Consider the following 24,934-nt stretch of genomic DNA (forward strand, 5'->3'; position numbering starts at 1 on the left):
AACAGCAATCCTCGTTGCTTCTTGACTTGTAGAAACATCACTCGTGCCGATCTCTGCCTGTCTTCACATGGCCTGATTCTTTGTATGTCTATATCTCTTGTACAAATTTCTCTACTCATATAAATACTTACCCTAAATCCAATATGACCTCATCTTAACTTGAGTTTATCTGAAATGACCCTATTTCTGTATAAGGTCATTTCACAGCTTCCAGGTAGACATAAATTGGGGGACACTATTCTATCCAGGAAGGGAAGAGATCAGTGTGAGCAGAGAGACACAGCTGCTACCTAGGGTATGACTTGAAAGTTTTTAAGATGAAAAGCCTCCTTCTTGTCCATAAAAAAAAAAAAAAGCTAAAGTGCCCATATTCCACCATGAGAGTTTCCTTTTATTCGCAATGCCTTTCTAGTGCCAAGTAAAATAAAAGTAAAACCTGTAATATTGCAAACACTGTCTGGAGGAACGGCATTCATAAATCATTATCATCTCACACTCAAGGTTCTGTTGGAGTGAAGCCTGGGATCCATGACTTGAAGGGAGCAGGTGGCAAAGGAGACCTCAGTATAAAGGAGACCACAGCCTTAGTGTCCACTTTGGGAAAACCGCCATGTCCCAGGGAGCCCGGAGCTCCAAAGACCAGCCACCAGAGACCAGGCTCCATGAAGGAACAAGGAGTGGAGGTCATAGTCAAACTAGTTCACATTTATTGAGCACCAATATGCTGAGAACCATGCTTGGTGCTTCCACACACGTGACCTCATTCAGCCCTTACGACAACCTCAGAATGAAGAACTCTTTGTCTCCTAATTCACAGAAAAGAAAACAAAGACTCTGGGGAGTTAGGTAGCTTGGAAAAGGTTGGGGAATAAGCATTATCGACCAAGTTCAAACCCAGGGACTGACATCTTCTGCCATTTCACAGAGTAGAGAAGAGGCAATGGAAGTCTCACTTCTGCTGGACAGGTCCAGCTTGACACTCTCCCACTATACGTTAGAGTTTACTCTTCTTCTGCTTTTAAATTGGCAGCCGTTTTATACTGTGTTTCCAATGTGTCTCTGTGTACCTTGGAGAGAGAGAGAAAGAGAATATATGGGTCAATATAAGCAGACTCTTAAAAGCTTATACTTTATCATTGTAATAATCATAATATATTTTACTTTACAGCCACTCATAACTGAAGCCTCTGGGCACCCTAACAAAAATAGCTAAAAGAAAAAAGGAAATTATATTAAACAAAGGAAATACGACTATAAAACCCCAATAGCCAGAGAGCTAAATGAACAACATAAAACCTCCAAACAACAAAACTACAATGAAACCAAGCGGGGAAAGAAACCTTTCACAAGCTTTACCCTAAAGGATTACACACTGTGAGATCACATCTGTTTAAAGCACCATAATTTATCGATGTGACATCAAACCAGAAACCAGCCATTGTAAACCTTTCCCGCAGAAACTCTCAGAAAACTAACCAGGTGGTCGATAGGGGGTTCTGTAGCACGTAGCCAGGGCAACGATGGCTTTAAAATTTTATGTTCAAATACGTCTATGTGAAGTTCCAAATCTTGGTACTGAGATGCAAAAATTAGTTCATTCCATATGGGTAAGTAGAATTTACAAACAGGACTCTTCTTGACAATTTTTTTTTTCACAGATAGTTCATCCATTAGTACTCACAAATGGCTTCTCAAACTGCTGCATTCAATGGACTGCTTTCAACAATGGAACTTCTTTAGAATTAGCCACTGAGTCTCAAATACTATGAAAGTCTTTGGGGAGGATAAGGGCTCTTTCATTTATTAAGTGACTGAGTTACTGAGCCTGTCCTCCCATTCCGATGTTGCAGCCATTTCAAAACAGAAACTCCTGTCAATCCATGAAACCACTACCAACATTTGTTTAGGAACCACTGTGATCACCATATTCATGTTTATGGGGCAATATCTCCCTAAGCAATTACTTCCCACATCCCTCCTACAGACTTTCCCATTGAGCATGAGAAGTAAACCTGCTGGGGAAAAGTCTTTAAAAGATTTGTAGGATTAGAATAGCCCAAAGGTTTACAAAACTATTTGGTTGGCAAAATAAAATAAAATATGAAAATGCCTAAGACACTTCGTACCTCTCTGCACAATGTTTTTCAATATATGTGTTCATCCCAGAGTACTTTCTAGGTTGACATAAATCTGGCCCCCCAAAGCAGGACACTCATATCAGAAATATGGACCTAGAGACAAATATAACTGCAAGAGTAAAGCAGGTAAGAGAGAAGTATAGAGAGAAGAGAAAGAAGGTGGCACTGTCAGGGGAACCTAATGATACAGAAGGATCCATGCATGTTGGGGAATCAGCCCAGCCTGGATTCTCACACACTCTAGCACTTAGTAGCCAGGTGACCTTGGATAAGTCACTTAACTTCTCTGGGCCTCCCTTTTCTCATCTATAAAATGAAGAGAAACTGCTAAATAAACTCTGCTCTTTTTATTTTATGGAAGCCCTTAATATTTTTCAAAAGGATAACCCAGGTCTCCTAGGGACCTCAATCTGGCTAGCTTTCAGACACACTATTCAGTTTAATGAGCAAGCTGTGGAATGGTACACACAGGGTGAAACCATTCACGTTTGGAAAAATAAACCACCAAAATAACACTGGGTGATTTCTATAGGCCCATAGACATATGTGAGAGCAGAAAAGTAGAAGCTAATGACTCCAGGCCAGGCGTGAAGGTGATCGCTTCTTGGAGCAGGCCTGGATTGGGACAGGATAAGTGAATGGGGACCTTAGTACTTAAATACTTCAGAACAGAATGTGTGTATATACTGCTTATATGTGAGAAAGGAAAAAAAAAAAACACTTGTATTTTATGTGACCAAGAAAAACTACCTTGTAGCTTTAGGGAATATAATAATTCTAAAAGAGTCTCTGCCGTTCAATAAATAAGAGTCGGTGTTAAGATAAGGCCAAACCCTGGAGGACCTAAGTTCTAATTTGGGTTGATGTTAAGTATGATTTCCCTTATTGAGCTGAAATTTTCATAAATTGGTTGAAAACACACTTGGAAATAGACTCTGTAAGGCACTGATATGTAAAGAGGAGTTGCAGCTGGGACTGGGGAAGTTCTGTAATGAGCTGAAAACCTGGATGGGTTCTTGTGCCTCAATATGTCAACCACGGGGGCACCAGCCTTTGCCTTTCACCATGTATCTGCCAGGTATGGGACATGCACACACACCAGCACCCAAAACCAGTTTCTGGGGACTCTAATATGGTTGACACATCACGTTAATCAGGACACAGAGCTTTTGTTCCCTATTGTTTGGGACTGCACAGGTAGAGCGATGTTGACATGAGAGAATTCAGTCTTGCTCTTTGGCATTGTTCAATTTAAACATAAAGAGCCTTTCTGGGCCTTTCTGCAAAGATGTTTTCTTCTTGCATACGCCAGAGGTAAAAGTGGCCCTAGCACACAAAGAGAAGAGAAAACGAAATGATCTCTCACAACCTGAGAATGTCTGGTGACTGAAGTGTACCTCTTAACTTCAGATGTAGTTTAGGAATCAAAGCAAAATTTTATTTCCAAGTGGGTTACTCATATCGTCAACTGACTTATTTAGATCGACCAAGCAAAGTGGAAAGATGACTGGGGAGATCACAGGAATTTGCACCTAAATGACTGCTATGTTTTCTTCCATGCACAACTTTAAGAAAAACATTCGACCACACCAACAAAACAGGAAATAATACAGGATCAATGCCCCATGTTTAGTGAAGGGAAGAAGAAAGGCTATCGATCCCTAAAATGCAAGAATAACAGGAGGAAGGAAAAATTTCCCTTCTTTGTTCAGTCCATTTTGTACAAGTCAGATCCCTGGTAAAGCCTTCTATTGAGAGGAAGTGCTAACTGGTGGGCAGAGGACTTGGTGGCCTACGTAGCTGTCGGTTCCTTGCTCTAGGAGTAAAGCTCCTCACACAAAGCTTATTTTAAAAGAAAAAAAAGTAGGAATTTGAATCAAATTAAATATCAACTCACTGGGGGAAAAATTTATGTTACAATGTTTTTGACTGTATAATTTTTAAAAACGGAGTCAGTTTCTATTCAATCTAGTAAGCACCCCTCAAAAAAGTTTGAGTCAATTTATGTGTGAGTGTGTATGTGTGTTTTTAATCAACATTTGGGTTTAGCAAATTGGTGGAGGGCTTGCCTGGTTTTTTTTGTTGTTGTCGTTGGTGGTGGTGGTGGTGGTGGTGGTGGTGTATGGATCGGTTCCAGATCTGTTTTTAAGCACCAACCTACTGAAGGATTATTTTTAGAATTCGTATTCCCTCTTAATCCCCAAATCCATTCAGGGGAAATGTCCAGATTGTCAACCCAACACATGAGAAAATCTCAATGAAGCAGCAAGCAAAAAAGACAAAACAGGAGACAAATAACCATGGGATATATTGTTCAGCTTTTGTTGAGCTTGAAATGTGCCAAGTTGGATATAGGGGAGAGAGGTTTGTGATATTCCACTGGAACATATTGTCACTGTTATAACCAGCCCACGTTCACCGGAGCTGCCAATTATTCCCCAGCCACCATTTTTTTCCTTTAGATTGATCTGCTGCTTGAGGCTGTTTCACACCCATGACTCTGAAGCTTCCCTAGTGGCATGTTGGCTAATTAAGAGCAAAATCCATCTCTTGATGAAATAATGCTGCCACTGAAAAGGAATTCTACATTTTTTTAAATTCTTAATCAGGCTGGAAGAAGCAGTATTCTAACACTGTATGAAGCATAGGAAAAAGGTCTATAGCTAGCAATTAGCAATGATGAAAAGGACAGCGATTTAAAGCATGTTGCGGTGACATTTTTATCAAATTAAATGAGTTTGCTAGGCCCACCAGCTGCATATGCTTATTGTCATTTACTGTTTGGACAGCAACACATCAGCCACTGAGTATCAGGAGGTGCTGAATTTAATAAGTCATTTTGACACTGGTGTGAAACGAGCAGATCAGCATTCTGAGGAATGTGTTCACACTCCGAACAGACAGGCAGACATTCTAAGCATGCAAGGTGACACCAATCAACAGGAAGAAATGATGAAAGCCAGGCTAGGAAGCAGGCAGGAGTGGTGGCAGCAGTGGCAGCCATAGAGATACACCACTGTGACAAAAGAAAAAGATACATACACATGCACGCACACACACACATATATACACATGCACACACACACACATATACACACATGCACGCACACACACACACACACGCACGCATGCACCCCCCAAACCTGTTATTCCTCAGTTTAGCTGGACAGAAGCAAACACTTTTCAGAAACACTGCAATGTGTACCCATCCTAGACACTGTAAATTTTCATGTATAATTTAAAAACCTACACAATTACACTATAACAACCACTAGAATTAGCCAATAAATGTTCAAAAAACTTTTTTGGCCCCCTCATGTTTGAAACACAGCATCCTATTCAAAAGAAACAAACAAAAAATTCCTTCGCATTCTGAGAAAACAAGTTTTGGTTTACCTTTTCTATCTAACACATTTGCTCTAAACTGATTGTCTTCCTAGGGTAGGAAGAGGTAGTGTTTCTTGGTTTTGATTTATGGTGAGATGAGGGTAGATGTTGCTTTCAAAACTCTTGTTTGAAATATGAGACGTGGAATGACATTCTGATAATCCCAGGAGCTATTTATGTCGAGGGAGAGATCTGATACCAATGTCTTAACCATGTACCTGGCATCAGAGTTAAAACACACCAGAAAGTCAATTGCCAATTACCTCTTAAAACATGCAGGTGTAATTTACAGCCTAAAAAGGTGACTAGTAATTAGTTCATGGCTTCAGAAGTTTCTAATGCCATCTAGTGGAAATGGTAAATTTGATCACTTGTGCATGAAAGGGAAGCCTTGAATCCCAGCTAATACGTCATTATGCTGCCTCATATTCAGAAAACTCAACCCCAGAGTCCTATCTCAACAGTATCTCAAAAAATTTCTTTGCTGTGGTGCTTTTGTAAAACTAGAATGTGCCTTAGAAAATGAGACTTGCCCAGAATACCCTTGGATGCCTGGCCATGGCAAATGAAGTCATCATTATCATCACCCCACACCACTGCCATGCTAATAAGATCATTTTCCTCATTGCTGTCCTCTCTCTTAACTTATAAACTCTTGAGATGGACTATTGGATAGATTTTTTTATTATTATTTTGTAAGCCTGGTAGTTTCAGTAAAATGTAAAATATCTTTTCAAGTACAGTCATGAGCCACTTAACAACAGGGATACATTCTGAGAAATGCATTGTTAGGTGATTTTGTCATTGTGTGAACATTGTAGAGTGTATTTACACAAACCTAAATGGTATAGCCTGCTACACACCTAGGCTCTATGGTATAGCTTATTACTCCTAGACTACAAACTTGCACAGCATGTTCCTGTATAAAACAACACAAGATTAAATCAAGCACAAGAGAAAATAATGCAATCAAGAGACATGATAAACACCAGCTGTATGAAGCTACTGCCTACATAACACAGCATACTGTTTTACAGCAAACTTTTATAAGTAGAAAGAATCACTAAAATAATGGTAAAAAGTATAGTATAGTAAATATATAAACCAACAGCATAGTCATTTATTATCATTAAGTATTATGTACTGTCCATAATTGTATGTGCTATACTTTTATACTGACTGGCAGCTCAGTAGGTTTGTTTACGCCAGCATCACCACAAACACTCGGGTGTTGCATTACATTATGATAATGTTAAGATGTCTATGATGTCACTAGGTGACAGAAATTTTTCGGCTCTATTATAATCTTATGAGACCACTGTCCTATATGCAGTCCTGTTGTTGACAAAATACCTTTATGCAGCACATGACTGTAAATGTGCCACTGATTTTATTCTAAAAAAATAGTACAAGAGGAACTAAATGTATTTTGCTAGTTTAATCCTAGATGCTGTTCAATTTTCAGTGACCTCTTCATAGATTTTCCTCCAGTGGCATTCTACAGTGAAATTCTCAGCAAGAAAAATAGCATTGGGGATTTTGTGCTTCCTTTCAAGATGGTTACCAGGCAGCTTTAGCCACGGGGCTATGATGCAGGAATTAAAAGGTGCCTCACATAATTATAAAAACAAAACAGGCAATCTTTAAGATGCATTAGGTAAATAGTCTACAGCTTACATATGTCACTTTTCCTCTGTATCACCTCTAAAAGACGGTACTCTCCAGGAGCCTGGTTATGATCAGAGAAATCACTGAAACTCTGAATTCTAGGGTAAATTAATGTGAAACTCAAAGCTACTCATTTCACTTTTCCCCGCATCAAATAAGGAAGTTGGACTTAAAGTCAACCCAAAAGCCCTTTCTTCTTGAAAATCATGGTAGAAAAAAGAAAGAAAGAAAGAAAGAAAGAAAGAAAGAAAGAAAGAAAGAAAGAAAGAAAGAAAGAAAGAAAGAAAGAAAGACAGGAAGGAAGGAGAGGGAGAGGGAGAGGGAGAGAGAGAGAGAAAGAAAGAGAAAGAAAGAAAGAAAGAAAAAGGAAGGAAGGAAAGAAAGAAAGAGAAAGAAAGAAAGAGAGAGGAAGGGAAAGAAAGGAAAGAAAAGAAAGAAAAACCATGATTTAGAATCTCAATTCCAAAATCCAGGTCTTCTGATTCACTGTAATAATTTTATTTAAAAGTGTTAATTTCATCATAGCTATTTTGCTTAAAATAATTATTTTAATTAAAATTATTTTATTAGTATGAGTCTTGCAGTAAATTTCAGTGTTTGGACCACCATCAATTTTCAAAGCAATTTATTTGTAAGATGAGAAGGCTACAGTTTAAATGAGGGCTGCTTTTACAGAATTAAAAATAGAAACTATATCTTTTCTATATATACCCATCTTGGCATTTTTATGCTGAATAAAATATATTTTATTTGGCGTATTTATAAAATAAAGCTTTTGTTCAGTAGGAAAGAAATATAGCCATCTCACACGTAAAAATTTTTTAAAAAGAAAAAGAAAAAGAGAAAAAGAAAAGGGAAAAAAAGAGAAGAAATAAATCATTTATAGTTCTAAAATCCAAAGACAGCAGACTGTCCATTTAATACTGTGGTATACCTCTCTCATTCTTTTTCTCATACATAATATTTATATAACTTGTATCATATAGTATATATATATATAAAACATATGTTGATTTTTATAATAGCACCTATTTTCTGACTATAAAAATAATTTATTATTGTAGAAAAATGTTTAAATATACACAAATACATAAAGTTAAAATCACTCAGAATCTCACTACCCAAAGATATCCTCATTTACTATTTTATTTCTTTAAAGTTCTTTTTCTGTGCATAATTTAACACGGTTAAACTTATATTACATATTCTGATTTTAAGTACAATTAACCCAAGAAGAGTCATTCACAAGTCCTAGTTGAAAGATGTTACAAAGAGGGTCTTAATCACAGATTATATCTGCCACTGGCAGTTTATTCATTTTTCATAATTACAAAAAAAAAAACCCTATATACTCAGGTCATTCAAAATGAGTTCTAACCAGCATAAAATTATTACTCAATTTCTTGCCAATGTAATGCTGTTATATTGCTAAATAAAAAATCAATTTCAGTGGAGGAAGAAAAAAATACTTTCTGGGTTTAGTAATTCTGCAAATACAATGTCACTGTCATTTAAATATTGTAATCCTGTCTTGGACTAGAAAAGTGTTTTTTGTCATATTTTAAGTAACAAGAGATTCTACCTGAACCATGAGGTAAAGAATGTTACTCAACAAAACACATATCTTGATGCTAAAAAAAAAAATAGCAAAAATCAGCGATAACAACCAATGAAAACTTTACAGACCCTAGGTTCTCCCCTGGATTATAAATTCATTTGAGAATATCTAAGACAGTTGGATTCCTGATTGTAGAATCTAAGCAGAATAAAAAGGTATTTGTAAATCTCTGTATCATGGCTTCCTCATTCCTAAGTCCTTTATTCTTCAATTGGCTGGAGTAAAACTTTAATTTTTCAAGTTGTTTACAACTTGGCATATTACCAAATTTCTAATGTTGTCTTCACAGATTAAGACAAGTCTTGGGCTTCTACATTCAAAGCTGCAAACTACCATTAGTTCTTTAGTTCTGTAGGGAGAACTCTGAGACTAGCCTGATCTTTATTTCTAGGTAGATTGTTTTTCAACCTAGATTCTTAAGGATCTTTTCTTTAGCCTCCTAATTCAAAAGATCCAAGTGGAGTCTAGGAGTAGGCTTCTTTCCTGAATCTTATCAGGACCACTGCAAGTCCTTTCAATCTTCATTCAAGTCCTTTGCCTCAAGAAACTTTTTCTTCCTTTAAATCTTTAATTATCAACTTTCCCCAATTTGGAGGGTGTCCTCTCCCTCAAGAACAATTATCATTTCTGCTGGTGCTTTTTCTCTGGTCCCTACACCTATCCTTTCTCTATTCATTTTAATCTTTGTCCCTTTCTCTCCATATTCACTGAAAAGTCTTATTTTCCACAATGTGTTGAACCCTGCATAACTCCATTACAGATTTTAACGTCCAGTTTATGTCTAACTTCTTACAACTCTTCATTATTTTATTTTATTTTTTCATTCTGTTATGTTTTCACTTCCACCTTATTGCCTTTTTTGGTAGCACTAAATATATTAAGTAAATATATTTAACTCAAAAAGATGTTTTTATTTTACAAAATTTTTTTTGATAAAAAATGTTTTTATGTATATACAAATGATAGCAAATAACTGTGATTCTTTATCCACATATAACAAATGAAAATAGTTTATCATATTTATTTTTATACAAATAAAATATTACAGATGAAGGTCAAACCACTACAGTCCCCTAGGTATAATCATTATTTTGAACTTGTGTCTATATTTTAATATTTTTACTACTCATAGATATATCCATAAGTAATCTATAGTAGACTGTGTTTATTGAATTTCTATATGCTGTATCATATTAAAAATGGTACCATTTTACAACTTTTTTTTCCTCTGAATATTATGTTCTATAAAGAGTCCACATTTAGGAGATGTTTCAGCTGACAGCCTCACCTGAGATATCATCCAATAGCGAGAACCTATAACCAGTCTTCACATGATCTCACCCCTATCACTGAGCCGATCCAGCTGATACCAAATAGAGCAGAGACAAGCTGTCCACACTGAGCCCAAACTGCAGATTTTTGAGCAAAGTAAATGGTGCCATAGTTCTAAGCCACTAAGTTTAGGGATAATTTGTCATACATCCATAGTAACTTGAATAGCTTCTTCCCATTCCCTGTTCTGGTTCCTCTGCTTTCTTAGCTGTTCTCCTAGGAGTACTGTCTCAATAAATCATTTGTGTGAATCCAAGAGACCACGACAGAGTTATGGGATGATCTACATGGAAGCAAAAATGTATGACTTCCCTTAAAAGCTCTGCTCTCTTTAAAACTCAATGAGATATGCTACTTCTGTAGTACCAGTCATTGGGTAAAAGAAGCAAATGAACTAAAACTAAAAGGTGAGGAGGAGGAAATTTGCTCTCTGAATTCTCTTCTGTGTAACCACTTTAATGGCAGAGCTGGAGAATCAAGAAGCATCCAGATTTAGTGCCGTTGCAAAGAGAACTATTTTATAGAGAGTTCTATCTTATAAGGCACTACTTGGAATTCTCACCTTAATGCTCCTTAAAGCAGTGGTCCCCAACCAGGGACGAGTTCTATCTTATAAGGCACTACTTGGAATTCTCACCTTAATGCTCCTTAAAGCAGTGGTCCCCAACCTTTTCAGCACCAGGGACGAGTGCTCCTATTAGAATCTAATGCTTGATGATCTGAGGTGGAGCTGAGGCTGTGATGTAGCACAGGGGAGCGGCTGCAAATACAGATGAAGCTTGTCTGACTTGCCTGCTGCTCACCTGCTGCTGTGTGGCCCGGTTCCTAATAGGCCACCGACTGGTAGTGGTCTGAAGCAGGGAATTAGGGACCCTTGCCTTAAAGAAGCCTCAGAAAACAAGCTCCCTCTCAGGTGGAAAAAAGAGGAACAATTACCATGGCCCTCTTAATATGGGCTCTCTAGGAAATTGCCAAGGTCCCTGTGAACAGATGCTCAGCCAAACAACTGCATCGTGAAAGCTAGGAGGAGAGTGAACAACTGTCCTGAGCCTCAAGTTCCACACATTAGAGGGAGAGCCTCTGCCAGCAAGTTACATCCCAAAACATGGAACCTTCTATAGACAGTCTATGGGGCAATAGAATTCCATCAACTAAAGACAGTGCTGCTCCTGATATGGGTCTTAAATTTCTCAGAAACAGCCTCAGAAGTTTGGCCTCATAGACGCACTACCTGCTGCTTCCACTTTAAAGTAACTGAACCAGCCCACCTAACTACATTTCTCTTTTACCCCTGGTGTTTGCCTCCAGCCCAGGAACTTCAACACAGTCACAAAGAACTGGTGTGCTTTATAGCAGGGATTTCCACATACTAGGTCTTTTGACTGGATGCCTCCTCCTCAAGTCTATTCTGCAGCCATTCTAGCTATATGGTTCATCTTCCCAAGTGATTGCAAGCTTGTGTAGTCCCAATTTCAGAGCTCCTTCCAATGCCATCACTGTCAAAGACAGACTGCAGGTATATTGATGGAAAACTAAATCCTGTAGCAAGAGCTGCGTAGTCACAGGCTTATCTTTGCTACCAGGTCCCTTGGGGATATTTCAAAATAAGAAGCATGCTTTGGAGCACTCTGAAATGAGACCTAAAGAATATTCCAGTATGAAATAATTTAAGTTATTCTTTATCTTGTATCATTATCTTCCTTACACAATTACCCCCACCCCCACCACAGTGGGCAGTTTGTCTTTCCCCAGCCTTAAGTTACTCAAACCACCTGAAAAATGAAGCTAACCCAGGAGACATTGATCTATTTCCCTGCTGAATTTGATCTGGCCACCATCTCAGAGAGAGAGCCTTACACTGATAGTCTGTTAAGAGGCTGAGCAAATCCTGGTGTTCTTCCAATGACGATGTAACATCACCCATGGAAAACAAAATCTCGGATCGTTACCAGGATTGCCAAATCATGTGGACCAAGAAAGCCCATCTTATCTCTGCCTTAAGTAGCCAAGAAAGAAAAGAAAATGTACCACCTGCAGTTGTGAGGTGCTCTGAGGAAGACTCCAGAAGGCTTCATGGAAAGTCACTCCCACAACAGCAAATACCTCATCTGGCCTAGCGCCATAAGCCTTTAAGTTCTAGCAAACCTAAAGATGTCTTTGGAGGTTTAACATTTGGTTTTACTTTTGTTTTGTTTTGTTTTAATCTTTCTTTTTGCCTTTGCCTAAATATACATATTTCAAAGGGCCTAGATTTAATTTAGTCTGCAATAAACTGAATTATTATAGAACTTGAAGTTTGTGGTAGAGTTCAGACTTTGGGGTCAAGCAGTCTAGGTTTCAAACTCCAGCTGGTTCCATACTTTAATTACTAGTTTCGTGACCTTGCTGAAGTTATGTAAACTCTCTAAGCTTCCATTTTCTCATCTCAAAAAAAAAGGTATAATAATAATAATACCTTTCTATAGAGTAATTATGAGGATTTCATGAAATATTGCACATAAAATACTCAGCATAGCACCTGACACTCAGTATGGATTCAAATAATTTTAGCTATGTGGAGAGAAATTTTACCAAACTTTATTTTATCCATTCACTTTTTGTCTGGAATATTCAGGACCAAGAATAGTCTGTAAAAAACTGGGGCAGTCTTGTGACATGTGATGGAACCCCATTTCAAAGGCATGAAGATAAGTATTAGCCACAAAAAAGAAAAAGAATAACCTGGATGATCATTTGTACACATTCAGCCTAAAAGAGAGCAGGCTTCAAGCCAATATCCATTTACATGAAATTGAAAATCCACCCCACAATATGTGCTATGTTCTTCAGACCCTGAAGCTTTTTTATGCAAAAGGCCTCAGTTTAGTGACATTATGCTAAGTGAAATGGACAGGGTGAATCATCTTAATTGTGAGTTGTTTGGAACTCTTTCTACAAAGTTGCCCGAAGATACAGAGATCTTTTTTCTTTTTATTGTGGAAAACTTCAAACATGTGCGAAAGTAGGTAAAAAAGTATAACAAACCCCCATGTTCTCTTCACCTAGATTTTACAAATATCAGTTCGGAGAATTTTATGTGATCTAGACCTCTACCTCCTTCCTCCATTGTATTATCTCAAACATTATTTCATCTACAAATATTTCAGTATCTGTCTTTAAAAAGACTCTTAAAAAAAAACACACAGTTAAAAAGACTCTTAAAAAAAAAAACACAGTTAAAAAGACTCTTAAAAAAAACCACACAGTTATAACACCAATATCACACCTAAAAGCTTACTAATAATTCTTTAATATCAAATATCCAGCCAGTGTTCAAATTTCTAATCGTCTCATAAGTATCATATTTCTTTAACAGTATATTTGTTTCAATAAGGATCCAGATAATGTCTCGATATTTCAATTGATTGATTTCTCTTTTAAGTCTTTTTCTAATCTGTAGATTTCCCCTCAATCTCTTCCCTTGAAATGTATTAGTTAAAAGAATCAAATTGTTCCAATCGTTCCATGAGTTTCCCAAAGTCTGGATTTTTCCAAAAGGCTCCTTAAAGTATACTTAACTTTTTCAAACAATTATCCTTTATGTGAGAGTAGGGGCAGAGAAGCTGAAGAAGATATTAATGTGCTGGCGAGAAGAACCTTCATAAAGTTTACTGATGTAATCCACAAGATCATTGGCATGTCAGTTGCAGGAATCCCAAGACTTGTTGCACTCTCAGGTCTTCCTCTGTTTCTGCTAACGAAAGCATCACCACTCTGTGTACCTCACTATCACTCACAGTTTTTCCTAAGAACCTGCTCCCTTCTCTGTGCCCTGATAAGCCAACGAAAACTTGGGGATGAAGATATAAGTTTACTGATAAAAGAGAAACAGACGTGGGAGAATAAAAGTGTAAAGAAATATCCCATAGATGCAGCCAAAAGCAGGTGAAGTGGGGATTGTGGGTGAATCAGATAGGTAGGCAACAGGTTATAGCAAAGGTGGAGAGAAAAGGTGTGGCCTCTGCCATGATCACTAGGTCTCATGCCCTTTGTCTGAGATGAGGCCACTTGAGCTGGGAAGATAAGTCCACTTCCCTTTGCTCTGCTGTGAACACAGCTTCTGCTCCCCCAAACCAACAAACTTTAAACAACTCAGCAATTGTAGATTTATTCTGACCTGTGTCACTAGGATAGCTCATATATGGCTACGCAGTGATGGCAATTGGTACTGAGCAAACTATTGGTCTAACAGCTACTTTGTTCCTCGTCCCCCACACAAGGGTCCTGCAGTGAGGACTGGTCCCCTTTCATATACAATAGTAAGCTTCTAGAGCACTCCTGTGGACTATGACGAATCACATGAAAATAATAACAGCTTGTGGAGAGAGGAATAATGTAAAGTAGCTGAATATGCTGATAAAATAAAATTTGGCCTCATTTTGGAGACTTGAGATCTACTGTGTCTTCTTTTGATTCTCTCGGGCTGTCACAATCGGTCTTGAAATTTAATAGATTTTTTTCTCATATAAAAAGATGTTCTAAGTTAATACTAAACCCTGAAATATTCTGAGCCCTTAGTGAGAAAAAACTGAGAATTTCTACTTCTGGCAATGGTAATGATGCTTGTTGAAGACTCATCTCCCCATTGAGAACAAGTAGAACACCTAGACAAAAAAATGTTTTAATCTGGGCACAGAGAAGGCTCCAAAGAGCTTCCAAGCCAGTGAGGGCTAGAGAGGCTAAGCAACACTTGGAGAGCTAATGGCTAAGAAGTTTCCAAAATTGACCAAAGAAAACACACCACAAATTCAAAAAGTGCTATAAATCCCAAACAGAATTATTACCCAAGAAGGGATAGTGGGGAATCCCACATGTTGACAAGTTAGTAACTTGAAAATCAAAGACAAAAAGAAAATCCTAAATGCAGGGGGCAGGAGACGGGGGAAGAACCATTGTCTGTAACAGAATGTTAAGACTGACAGCTGAATTTCCAACAGACATAACAGAAGCCATCAAAGAGAGTGGAACCTATCAGCTGAGTTGGCCATGACACACACCACTAAGAAGCCACAGGCGCAGTCTGTCCCCGGAACACACGGACAGAAAGCTAGACCCCTGGGACTCACAGCTTCAGAGTTCTGGAGATCCTGCCATGGCCTCTGCCCTCTGCATGCTGCGCAGGATAAATGTATACAAAACCATAGGAGGGCTCTCTTCAAAGGCTCCATACAAAAGGCACAAATTGAAATGGCCAAATTTTATGTCACCAAAGTCCCAGTTCTGCCACCAGTTGGTTCAAGCAGTAGCCAGAATTGCACTACATGCCAGTTTCCTATAGCAACCACTAAAAGGAGTACCAGACTTACTTGCTTGACTTAGAGTAATACCTTAATACAGATATCCTCTCTGTAGTGGGGCAGGGCAGCAATCTCCCCTAAAGTACATAGCTGCCTAATACCCAACCAAAGCAATGGTCTATTAGCAGGGAACTGGGAATGACTGTGGAAAAGGCAGACAGTGGTGTTTTCCATACCTGAAAAAAAATAAAAAAAGATGGAGGGTGATTTGAGGGGTGTTATTTTTCATCAAGAAAGCTGGTAGGTGTTCAAGCCATGATAATGCAGTTCACTTATCAACTCTGGAAGACAAAGAAAAAGAAAAATTGAGGAGGAGGAGGTTGAGGTTCACCCAGAACTGTAAAACTCCTAAGGCCCCACGTGGACTATGTATATTCCTACTTCGGTGCTTTGCCGGTGCAGTAGAACTGCCTGACCCCTTCATACACACACACACAGACACACACACACACACACACGCATGAGCACCAACACTCACACACACACACACACCCCTATATGACTCACCCTCTTATCTTCTAACCCAGACCATCGCTTTAAATCTTTCAGAGCTCAGAAGCTTCTCTGACTAGTCCGGCCTACAATAATTTCTCCATTCTCTGTATTCCTTGAGCATTTGTAGTATATACCACACAATCTGTCATTTAACTACAGTATACATTCTCTGGAACTCTGCATTTATATACATGATTATAACAGAATACTAAAATGGGACTCTTTCTGCCTCAGTTTCCCCAGAGGCACCTAGAAAATAGGTGCTAGCTATCCCCATTTCCCAAAGCAAAATGTTAAACAACCTGTGCGAGATTGTAAATAAAGTTCTGATAATCAGTTTTTTAACCCTTATCCTCAATGGTATAAAATATTGAAATTGAGAAAGCTGGGAATTAGAGAGGTTTTTGTTCTCTAATTAGTGGATGTTCTATCTCAGCATCCTCCACAGCATTAAATTCAATAGCAAGTGAAAGCAAAATAGCTATGACTTTCAAAAGGTAGAACTATATATCTCTCTCGTGTAAGTATCTAAATGAATGGTTTATAGTGCTATGGTGACTCCAATGACATTCCCACCGGCAAGGTTAAAAAGAAAGGAGAAAGGCACACATCCTTCTCCTAAGGACACTTCTTGGTAGCTACGCAATACACTCTTTACATCTCATTGGCCAAACATAGTGAGATAGCTAGTCTCAGTAACAAAGGACATAGAGCAAGATGAAGAAATGCAGTGTTTATTCTGGGAAGCCATGTAACCACTAGCTAAAAACTAAAACCGCATCACCATGGGAGAAGGGAATAACGGATAGAGCAAAAAAACTAGCTGTTTCCTCCTTTAACCCTAAAAATATCCATGAGCATCCTTTTTAGTATACATTTAACACACCTAGACCCTCCGTTTAGAAAGGTAACAATCACGGCAGTAACTACATTCAGCTCAAATCCAGGATATATGAGTAATGCTCAATGTTCTCCATCAGGTGTAGCTCTTAACGGTCAGTGATTATTGCTAATAGTTTCTTCCCATCACATACCTAAAATAAAAAGGACAGAAAATAAACAAGATAACAGTAGTAAAAGCTCCCATTTGGAAATGCAGAACAGGAAATGCCCAGGAGTTACTGGTCCACAACTATTGTCACAGCCCACGGGGCAGGAATAGTAAAGACCCTCCCTTAGTAGTGAAATCAGCACCTTGGTTAGACCACCTGACAGCCTTTAAATCTCCTTTCTGAGAATAATTTCCTCATTCATTAGCCCTGACTTTGCCCTTTGGAAGATTCTTCCTTATCCATCATCCTCGTTTCCATAATTGAAATGGGTCTTGTAGAGCACACAACGCTCTTTCACATCCTTTTTCTGTGAACGCAGGCTCAGGCACCCAGGCATTACTGTAGAGGTTAACATTCGCAGGCCTTTTCTCCCCACACAGGTCCTTTGGAATCTTAGTAAACTTCTGGTCTATCTGTTTCTATGTGTGAAAAACCACAGTGAAAGATCTCTCAACATATGGCTACACTCCTCTCTCTCAACGTAGTGACAACTGGAACAAAAGGCTTGGCTGCGTTCTGATCTTCACAGCCACCGATTCCCATCTAACAGCAAAGAACTCTTAAAGGAAGTTATTGAAAGAAGATTTGGGGCTACAGTGTTACATCTTAACAAGGCTGCCATTTTAGCCAAGTAGGACTTGGCTCAAAGTAGCAAGCAGCAGCCAACAAAACATTCTGACCTCTTTTTTCTACCATTTCAATTAATATGTGGCCTGCCTTTCAAAGTATAACAGATGACAACTTGACTAAATGTTTTGCCACCACGTAATCGAGGTGACCGTCTTTCTAGCCTGCAACATCTACGTCCTTGAGGCCTTTTACCTGTCTCAGCTCAGGCTTAGCACTCCATTTCAGGACAAAATTCTGAATTAGTGAAGATTAGATTCAGTTGTATCAGAAAACCCATAATAATAGTGGATTTTAAAAGATAAAAGTTCATTTCTCTCTCATGTTAAAGTTTCAGTAGGCTGCGTATGCTGGTTTCTCACTCAACGGGGGCCCAGGCTCCTTACAGCTTTTATTCCACCTCCTCAACATGCTACGTCTACTTCTGGGACCAAGATGGCTCTTGCAGCCCAGCCAACTGCATTCTATCCAGTAGGAAACGGGTATGAGGAGATGGGTGTGCTCTCCCTTTAAAGACATTTCCTGGAATGGTTACCAGATTTATTGTAGTGATTACCTTGCAAGGTGAATAAATGTTGAATCACTATGTTGTATGAAATTAATAAATATTGTACATCAGTGATAATAAAGGAAAAAAAGGAAAAAAAATCAAATAAAGACATTCCCTGCAAATTGCCCACACTACTACTCAAAATGCCATTGATGAGAATTTATCCACATGGCCACATCTGGTTGCAAGGGAAACTGGGAAACACTCTTTATTCTGGGAAGCCATGTTTGCACTGTGGAAAGAAGCAGAACAAATATTGGAGAACGACTACTGTTTTTTCCTAAAATAGTGCTTCTCTTCACCTGCAGACTAGTGGAAGGGGCTTCAAGTGGACCAGTGAGAACTTATTCAGTGACCCCTGAGGTCTGTGAGGCACCAAAGGCTGGTGCCAGAACCCTGCATAAAGAAACCTGAAAAGAAAGAATGCTCCCCAAGTCGAAACCGCAGGTCAGAAAAACATAAGGGGCAGCTTTAATTTTAAACAAAATTTAAATTTTTCATTATTTCTCTGGAACTGTGCATTTCATTTCAGTGGTTCTCAATCCTAGCTGCCCATTGGGATCACCTGGGGAGCTTTTAAAATTCCTGGACCCAATCCCCAGAGATGCTGATGCTGATTTCATTGTTCTGGGGAGCAGCCTACATATCAATGTTTTTTAAAAGCTGCCCTCACAATTCTGATGAACAGCCTGGGTTGAAAACCACTGTGGTAATACTGAAGTAAAAACATTTTAACAAACAAAAGATCATGGAATGATCAGAACAGTGATAGAACTCGCCCTAGATCTCACCCAAGGGATGGAGAACTAGCCCCACAGCCCAGGCAAGAGAGAACAATGACATTTTATGATTGCACCTCATAGGAGTTCTCGCTTTCAATCAGACAGTTATATAAATCCTACCTCCTTCTGGGAGGAGTCTCTACAGGGCAAGGGCATGACTTAGGATTCATTGGGGTCTCCACACTGCCCTGTACTCGCTAGACTCATAAGAGAGAGCTTAGCATGTACCTGTTGCCCTGTCATTGACCTCTGACCTCAGTGCTGGGAAAAAGTAAAGTGCCCTTTGTTATGCACGGGGCAAACTATGGTCATTCCAAGATAACCTTGAACTATACCTTGAAGTTATGAAGAACATAAAAAGTGAGTGAGATATAGTCTTTATAAAAGTGGCTAGAAATTTTTATCAACCTATGACTAATTCGTATGGTCCAGATCGTAACCTATATAATAAAACTGTCCCACATTGGAGTAAGTTTTTGTCTTACAATGCAGAGAAAGGTTTAGCTTTCCCATCTCTTCTAACTAGATTCTGGCCGAGCAGCCTTGCTTTTCACACACCATCCCCAGGACCACCACCCTCAGACATGGGGAGCCCGACCATGAATAAAAACAGCACACTGACAGGAGGACCGAAAGGAGCCAGGAACTTGCAAAACCATCAGCTAAATCCAAGAGCAGCTTTAGTCTGTCAACACAAAGATGTCATGTCCCAAAGTAGACTACAGCACCAGGATCCCACAAGAGATCGTTGTCAAAATATGCCTCCCCGCCCGCCCCGCCAAGGCCCACATTTATTGTACAACTTCATCAAATAGAGAGGAGCTCATTGCCAGATGCATCGTGCTCCAAGATTTGATGCTTGAGAAATTGCACTTTCCTATGAATGGATCCTGAAGCTTGGTATCAAGAAAGCTCTCTTTTCATAAACTAAAAAAAGAAAAGCAAATACCCTTAAGCCCATTCTAGGATCGAAACTGGCCTTCTTCATCACCAGATGCTATTTTTATCTGATTCAAAGATTTTTTTAACCAGAAATAAAATGTACGCTACCGTGCCCAAGCTCAGAGAGGTCTGCTTAAACTGCATTTGGCGAAAAGAAACTTCCAATCCCAATATATTTTTCTAGACTTTTCCCACCAGAGGAAGTCCTCCACATGACAGGTAAGTTCAACCAAAGATGAGGTCCCTTGTTCAGTCAGAGACGAAACAGCTTCATCCCATTGCCCCCAAAGTATGTCATCACCAGGAAGACTGACTATCTTCCAGAAAGATCAATAAAAAAAATATCCCCTGATACTTGCCATGCTGCTTTCAGTGACCATATTTATTTACCCTTTAGAAGAACTCACTGTGCTTACCATTTTGAGTAGTTTCGACAGCACCAAGCCACGAGCCCCAGTCTTTGGTTTTAATCAGGTATTAAGCCCTGGAATGTTAGACAAGTGAAGCATTTGATGATAACGATAATGAGTGGCCTATTAAAGGTAATTTTTTTAAGTTAATGAGCTCTCCCCAAAGAACGGCCACGTACTGTACTAAAAAATGTCCGTAGGACCCACTGCACTTTCTCCCTATTTATTTAACTTTATGTGGATGCCATAAAACTTCTTTATTTGCTTTCAGTTAGCCCATAGGTTTTGACAAGATAAATTTTTATTTAGGTCTTTGCCCAGCTACAATCAGAAACAGGAGACTCACTTTCCAAAGCAGGGCTGATAGATGGATTAATCAAAGCCCTCCCCACCCTGCTTTTCTTCCAGCAACCACAGGGATCAACAGACAGAGTTTTTCCTTAATTAAAGAAACTCAGCAACAAGGTGATTTATCGATGACGAATTTTGCAGGCCTTTTCATTGTGCAGTCACTGTTGGCCACTGTTTGAAATTTACCAACATAAATAAAGCCTCTCCATGACTAAACAAAGTTAAAGTAGCAATAAATTGAGCCTGCCATGTACTCTGGGCTAGATCTGAAGCCAACATAAATATCAGAATGCCTTGGCCGTGACACGCTTGACACAATGACATCATGCACTCCCAAACAGAACAGCCTGGCCCTAGCCAAAGCCTAAAACCTAATACAATTTCCCCAAATGAATCAAATTGCAATGGTCTAGACTCAGCTGCGCTAAGTGTTCAACTTCTGGCTTCCTTACCCTCCGCTGTCGAGCGATCACATTAAAAATTAATCTACACACTGATCTAAATTTCGCTTTTTCTGCATGATTAAATTTTGGCAGGAGTAAATCTCTGTTATTCTCACTCCCCGGGAATGTTTGGAAAGTTACTAAAAACTCAGGAATTATCAGCTGAAGATCCAACTGTTACAGTGCCATCCCGAGGCCTCCCTGCAGCTAGCCACCCTCAGTGGGAGAGAGGCCCACTGGCCGCAGGCGACACTGTGTTCATAAGGGGGTGAAACTCCACTCACTTGAAAATAGTTCAGTGCTGGCTTCTGTCCCGAGGAACGTGCTTTGCCCAAGTCTAGCAACAGGCTGTAGTGAAATGCTTTCACAAAACAAGAAAGTTTGCTAACCGGGGCTCATCGCCCCCCAGACCTATTACTGCCAGGAGATGAAAGAGGGGTGGGGGGAGAAACCTTTTAGACTGCACACACAGGACATCAAATTAAAAATGGAGAAAATCTAATAACTAATTGGTGAAACCATAAAAGCTGCCATAAAAGACATTTTCCTTAAACTACTTTACACAGGGCTGTATAATTTTATGTCACTTTTTATTTATGGTGCTGTAATGAAAGCTGTGCTGGGAGCTGAGGAGCTTAGGAAGAAAGGAATTGAAGTATTTTTAAAGGGGGAGGGAAAGTCCATCTATAGGGCTTCAAACAAGATTTGTTTTGAAATATAGGGAGGTTGGGGAGGAGAACTTATTTACTCCTAAAAGCCTCTGAGCAAAAATTTCTAATGAGCATCTTTCTTCCACCACTATCCCCTCCACCCCCAAGGCCGTGACCACTTAACATTTATAAAGTGGGTTCAATAGAGTTTCACAAAACTAGAGTTTGAATTAGATAGATAAACCCATGCCATTTAGACTAATCTTGTGAAACCGGTTTTTATCGTATGAAATAAGGAGTATGATTTGAGCTTCTAGAGGGATCCATATAAAAATGAACCCCATTTTAACAAGGTATTGATGAATTTGCAAAGCTCCATAGGACATTACAACGCCAGATTCAAAGATTCTGGAAAGGCACTGTTTATTACCCAGAAGATCGAGCAGGCTCCTTTCCCTCCTGATTTGTAGGTGACAATCCGGAGAAGGTTATACCATCAGGAAATGAGGAGTAAGTTGGCAGATAGAACACCCTGGGTAAATTATAAACAAGAGAAATTTAAAATTGTGTAAGCTCAAATGAAGGACCACGAGGGGTCTCCTGGAGGGCTGATGAGGTTCTGTTTCTTGATAGGGGGTCCAATTGCTAGGGTGTGTTCAGTCTTTGAAAATTCACTGGACTCTTAGGATGTGTGTTGTTTCCTCCATGTATGTTATATTTCAATAAAAAAGTTTTTTTAATAGCATATATTCAAATGAGTCACTTGAAAGAGATGCCAAGAGTGGGTAATGTGCATACAAAAACACAGAACTGTTGCACCATTCTCCCAGGGAAAATGTAGCTCACCCCTTAAAATGCAGGGGCCCTCTGAACTCAGGCTGATTTTCAAAGCGAGATGAGGTTGTTTTTAGAAACAATTTGCCTTCTATTAACAATGAAATCCAATTCGGCTTTGACTATTAGAAAGTGAAACATATATACAACTTAGAGGGACTGTTGAAGTATCAAACAGATAGGGCATTATTTAGGTAGGCTCGACAGTCAAGGCCACTTTACACCATTACGGACCAGACTAAACAAACCTGACCCACAGGGTGACCCTCCCAGGATCCCAAAAGATTGGAAACTCCGAAAAGGCAGCCCTGACCAGACTTTACAGCCTGGTAATGGCATGCAAACGACACTCCGTCTCTGTCATGCAGCCAAAGGTTGGTGTTGTATATGAGAGCAATTTCCTCAAGAATTCAGAGGAAAATGTGATACTTTGCCTTTTATGTATGGAGTTCATAACAGCAAGTGTGTTTACTAGTTGGAGACACCCAAACCTCCTGATGAGTGCCCACCGAACCAGCCTGCCCCAGGCAGTGGGTGCCTTTCCTGACTCTTGCCTAACAGGTTGGCAGTGGCAGGGATGTCAGAAGCAGGAGGCGGGGAGAGCCCACTCACCCAGAACGGGAAAGGCCTCGTTTGCAGGAAATTTCAAAAGCTGAAACTGTGTCTAGGAAACCATCATGGAGATTCAGAGTCACTTTTCACTGGAAAGCAGATTTTCACTCACACCCTCACTGTCTTCAACACAGGCAGTTCTTGCCTGACTGCACAGAGCACCGAGGTCCGGTCTGTGCCTGTAATTCAATCGTGCTCACCTGGAAAATGTTGGCAGTGGGCAGCCCTGAGTCCAGCTTCTTCAAGGGCCTGTTTCCACATGTTCTCATTACATGACTATACACCCCACGTGGGATGATTCAGATCTGTCCTACGGAGAACTGGTTACTCCTAACAGCCCTCAACATGAAGTTGGCTGGCAAAGAGGATGTGTTTGCTGATAGGGTGTGGGGAGGAGGGAATGAAAGGAGAGGGATGAAGAGGGAAGGGAAGGAAGTGGGGAGGGAAGAGGGGAGGAGAGGGGACAGGAGGGAAGGGGAGGAGAGGCAAACACAAAGGGAACATAAGCTATGACTATATGCTCTGATGAGAACATAAGCTTTTGGGATGACTTCAAGTTCAAACATCAGCATGATTCATTAGGAACCTTTTACTCTCCTTACTCTTTGCTCTCACAAAACAGACCATAGACTTAACTCCTTATTATGTGCCTGTGGCTGCTTCCCAGAGGCCTCTGGGACCCAGGGGAACGGAGTTGTGTCTCTGCCTCCAGACATCCAAAATCTCTCTTCTCTGACCCTTCAAACATCAGGTTCCCTCAGGACCACCAAGAAGGTACCCAGGTCCATGGTCCTTTTTAAGAGCAAACTGTATCCGTAGACCCTTAAAAAGGACGTAAACCCCATACTGGGGATTTAAAGGCTGCTTACAACCTCTTTATCTCTGTTTAGAACCAGAATTTAGTTTTATTCTGTCACCTTTTTCAGATGACCCCCGGTCCCACATAAGTTCAGCCTGTATGACAGCACATCTCTGTCATCTGATTCAAGGGGCCCTTATGTTCGGGTAGATCATGAGCTTTCTTGGAGGGAGGTGGCAAATGTGTAGCATTTGTGTTTAGAAGGATGTGCTATTTTTCATCCTTAAAAAAGGAATCCTGCTTTCAACAAATTAAAAGAAAGGTAACATGGCACCAAGGTGAAGTGGAGACATAGCTTGGAGATAAAGGAAAAGCAGCTAGCAGACTCTCTGCAGAAACAATGGCATCGTTCCTGCCCTGGAAAGAAGGGAGGGCACTAGCTCCATTCAGCCTGGGCGTTAAATAAGCAGTCCAGGCCTCGAGATGAACGAGGCCTTCCACTGGGAGAAGCCACCAGGGACCTGGGAGATTCATTCATCTCCCAAAAGAGGGAGAAAATGAGTTCTTCCTAAGCACAAAAAGGCATAAGCAGTTGCCTACTCCAGTCTCTGTATGTGTTCCACCAGAAACCAGAAACAAGGTGGAGACTCCAGGCCCAACAACCAGTGCAGTGGCCCCACATCCTGCAGCAGCAGCAGACCCCTTTCATCTCCATGAAAGTCACTTCCCAAATGACCCCTGGCCCCACAGACGTTTAAAAGAAGCATTGCTTTCAGTCCATACCCACAGCACATTTCTGTCCTCCAGTCAGGGGGCCTTTATGTCACCCCTCCCTTTTGTCCCCTTGCCCTCAAATTCCCTCTGGGGGAATTCAGTTATACATATTGCATGAAATGAGGACCACAGGC

General features: G+C 39.9%; 1 long non-coding RNA gene across 2 annotated transcripts; it reads right to left on the reverse strand.

Moving 5' to 3' along the window:
• Nucleotides 1-775: 775 nt before the first annotated feature.
• LOC112477914 lies at nucleotides 776-23,649 on the reverse strand. Of its 2 annotated transcripts, XR_003045675.1 has the most exons (5): nucleotides 23,428-23,649; nucleotides 22,212-22,313; nucleotides 16,861-17,008; nucleotides 15,656-15,760; nucleotides 776-1,067 (listed from the first exon to the last, which is right to left on the reverse strand). It is a non-coding gene; the product is annotated as an uncharacterized LOC112477914 (long non-coding RNA). The 2 variants fall into 2 exon arrangements; XR_003045674.1 differs by lacking the exons at nucleotides 22,212-22,313; nucleotides 23,428-23,649 and adding an exon at nucleotides 20,344-20,410.
• Between the last annotated feature and the right edge of the window lie 1,285 nt (nucleotides 23,650-24,934).

Source organism: Pteropus alecto, unplaced genomic scaffold, assembly GCF_000325575.1.
Source record: "Pteropus alecto unplaced genomic scaffold, ASM32557v1 scaffold131, whole genome shotgun sequence".
Lineage (NCBI taxonomy): Eukaryota > Metazoa > Chordata > Mammalia > Chiroptera > Pteropodidae > Pteropus > Pteropus alecto.